This window comes from Stegastes partitus, unplaced genomic scaffold (assembly GCF_000690725.1).
Source record: "Stegastes partitus isolate 25-593 unplaced genomic scaffold, Stegastes_partitus-1.0.2 Scaffold1439, whole genome shotgun sequence".
Taxonomy (NCBI): Eukaryota; Metazoa; Chordata; class Actinopteri; family Pomacentridae; genus Stegastes; species Stegastes partitus.
In genome coordinates, this window is record NW_007579170.1 from 90,838 (window position 1) to 94,963 (window position 4,126).

The window sequence follows — 4,126 nt, forward strand, 5'->3', positions numbered from 1 at the left end:
TTTTCCCACATAAACAATGCACATAGTGCACATTCCAACCAACACAAAGCTGCACATACAGTCATCTACATACAAAACAACAGAATAAATTACTGCATACAGTTACAGTAAACAAAATAATTACAATGCTGAAATATGTATAATTTATACAGTGTTGAGACTATTCATCAGCTGTGGGATTGTATAGGACTTACTTGCACATAGTTATATCGCAGTTCTTTGACTCTTTCTGAATTGTGTTTAAATGACGCCCTATAGACTTGCTTCATCCGTAGATTAAGACATGATCCAGTGTTGATAAGCTTACCCTGTCAATATTTTGAAATATCTCATTGTTTTCTATTATTTTTCTTTGTATTTGCTGTGATGTTATGGCATTATTTTCTAGGACCGTGTTCATGATTTCAGTTTCCTTTTCAGGAGAAGATGCTCCCGACCACCTCGTGTTGGTCATCTTTCAGTTCTGCAATACAAATAGTAAAATCCTGTAAATACTGTGTAGGAATACAAAGTAGGAATACAAAGTAGGAATACATTCCCTAAATAATTGAAACATACTTTATTTTTACAGTCCTACAGAACAGTCCACAGACAATACTTTACTACTGTACTCATTGAGTACTGTATTGATAAGCAGAACTGCAATTTTTTTGAGTGAAAGTAGATTTCTTACCTGTTCTCATTACAGAAAGTCTGGCTGATGGATGCTACAGTGGACCTGCTTGTCCAGTCTCATTGGTAGACCATGGTTGACCACCACCAGCACGTCTACAAAGAAATTCTGCAGCATCTGCTTCGTTCAGTGCCAAGAAGAGGCGAGAGTTGTGGCAGGACAAGTCATGGCTGCTTCACCATGACAACAACAACGCCCTGAGCTTCCAACAGTTCCTGGCTGAGAAGAACATCTCCGTGCTGGAGCAACCTCCCTGCTCACCCCACCTGGCTCCGTGGGATTTTTTTCCTCTTCCCCAAGCTCAAGGGGGTCATCAAGGGGACCCGTTTTGAAGACGTGGACGACATCAAGATGGCTGTGACGACGGAGCTGAGGAGGATCCAAGAAGAATCCTTCCAGGAGTGCATGGCGGCGTGAAGGCAGAGAAGGCTGGGGAAGTGTGTTAGACTGCAGGGGAATTACTTCGAAGGGGAAAAGATAAAGATAAAGATAAACTTTATTGATCCCTCAGTGGGGAAAGCTTACCGCTACAACAGCTCCAAAAGAAAAAGTGTCAGTGCAAGAAAAATTTAGAAAAAACCCAATGCATATTGCAGGACAAAGAAACAGCAACACATAGTGCAAAACTTACAAAAGAAAAACATTATATACAGAATTATTGATTTATTTACTTATTTTTAAAGAAGACTATATACACAAGAAAAAAACTTGGAGTTTGTATTTGAAATATATCTTTCGTGACACCAGTCCTTGAACTTTTCTGACACTCCTCGTATAGCGTGAAGTATTTTGCAGCGTCTGAGCAACGGTGGGTGCGTTGGTGTGCCTGAGCTAGAGGGGGATGGAGAGTGTAGACAGACGCACACATTCTGTAGAAGGCAGCACTGTTACATCCAAGTAATGTTAAGGTTTACAAAGATTATTTTCAAAGAAGAAAAAAGAAACAAACTTTAAGATATAACTCACACAGAGTTTTGAAGGGTATAATCAATGACCAAAGAGGGACTTCAAGTCAATGTGATTGAAGCTTTTTTAAATAAACATGGAATTTCAAAACAAGTCACATGAATGAACTCTTTTTTTTACTAACATCAATTATACTATAAAAATAATGTACACAGATTAAAAAAAAAAATCAATACATGGGGTTAAAATGAAGTACGTGGTTTGCTTACCGAAGGCCAAGACTGTAGCTTACATCAGTGTTGCGTTGCCTGTGCCTTCAATACTGCAGCATGCCCTGGGGCCCCAGACCCCAGAGGCCCCTGGAAGCCACTGTTTGCATGCAGATAAGTTCATCGTTTGATAGAACATTTCCTCTCTGGGTTCAGATTTGCATGCTGTCTTAGGTTCAACAGATGGGTGGGCACTTGGCTGGATGGGGACTTGACAGGCCAGCTGAACATACACGGTGGAATGACGGCTGCTGGCAGTGTGTGTGTGTGTGTGTGTGTGTGTGTGTGTGTGTGTGGTGGGCTGATGGGGATGGAGTGGAGTGTGTGTGGAGGTGCAGACAGCATGGTTAAAGAGGAAGCAGGGCAGTAGAAATGGAGAGATCCGCTGTAAAACCGTGTTTTTACCCCCCTGCTTATGGCAACATCTGTGGTTTTGATGGTGCATATGGTGGCATTTGTTGCCATGGTGTTTTGTACCAAATTTAGACACTCGCTCATAAAAATGTGCCTAAAATATTAAAGGGAGTCATTATGGTTCATTTGTATTCCCTCTACCTTCAATTCCTACATTTATGCCAAAGCTAAAATGAAAAGGAGTAACTGGTGCTACGTGAAGCTGTTGAGACACCACAAAGCTGAGTTTGGCTGTAATATGACAACAGGCAGGTGTTATCTCCTGTAGCAGGCTAGCTAATGAAGGTAATGTTAGCTGCATGTGTGGCTTCATTTTTAACGTCTTGAGTTGGTTTTATGCAAACATCCTCTAAAAGATGTCGACTGCATGTTAGGCTTTAGCTGAATTTGTGCAACAACAGGAAACGACTGTTGCACCACCAGCTGATGATTCATGTAGAAGAGCAGTGTAGACGTCGAACAAGGAGGGAAAAAAAAGTAAGAACAGGCTCTTACTGCACTCTCACATAACATTAACTCTGTTTGGAGGCTTACATGCTCATCAGTATGTTCGCAGACCCCCCTAGAGAAAAGGTCCAGCTGTACTTGAGAAAAAGCTCAGATACCAGTTTTGGCCGGAGTCGTTGTGGATTTTATTTGAATGTTGGCGGAACATATTGGAGGTCCTCCCTCGGGAAATTCAGAGCATCAAACGCTTCATTTCCTGTATTCAGTGAATTTTTATGGACCAATTTGTATTTTTTAATTTTTTAATTTTTGCATCGATTTGAAGTGGAAATGTTTTGTACGGTAAAACACAGAGTTCAGGCGCCCCGTGACAACTTAAAATATAACTGATACATAATGCAACAAGACTCTTAGACATTCTGCATAACTTGAAAATATGTTTTATTCTGTAGATTTGTGTTGATTCTCAGTCATCCAGGTTATAACAACATCCAAATGCTAGATGACCTTTTTTTCCATTTATAGTAATATTATCTCTGCTGAGCCAACACATGCATACATGAGCTGGATTTAACTCTTCTTTCTCCTTGTTTATGTGTTTGTTTGGAGAGTGACCTCTTTAAATGTGTATGTTACGATGAACTGATTTGAACTGATTTATAAACACCCGGACTTTAACAGCTCAGATGCGTCTCAGCAAGATTACTTATATTCAAAATGTTGAAAGTTAGAATTAGAAATATATCACATAGTATATCTGCATTTGATACGGTTAAAACAAACAAACAAATAAAATCACTCCTTTTGGATAATTTGTTCAGTGTATGATTAGTGTTCAAAACTTTCTTTCTTGTTTTTAATTGGGGAGACAAATGCACATATTCTAACTGTTGAGGTGAACCTGTCCCCTGCATCCCCCCCTAAAATCTGTACCTATGGCTGAAGTAAACTCCCCCATATTTCAAGAGAATGAAACAGAGTTGGCAGCGATAGAGCTTCCACATACATACACTTTTCTCTTGGCAGACCTGTCAGGAAAAGCACAGGTGATACAAATTTAGTTAACAATGGCTCAGTTCCATGAAGTGTCCCAGCAAGCCATGCTAGCTACGCTCCTCAATAGATCTTTCTGACAGCAGATATTTTGGCAGGAAAAGCACTGATATAGAAAATGACTTACCTCCACTGAAGTCAGCAACTTCCAAAGAGTCTGCTCTGACTTCTTCCCATTGTATATTTAATATAAGCTGTGAAATTAGCCCAGAAACGAACTACGCTCCGTTAAAGTAGTGTTTGGTAGCAATTCTCTACAGTAAGTATGCTAAGTGAAGCAAACATACATGTCTGACATGTTATAGCCTTTGCACTTTCCATCCATCCATCCATCCATTATCTGTACACCGCTTAATCCTCCCAA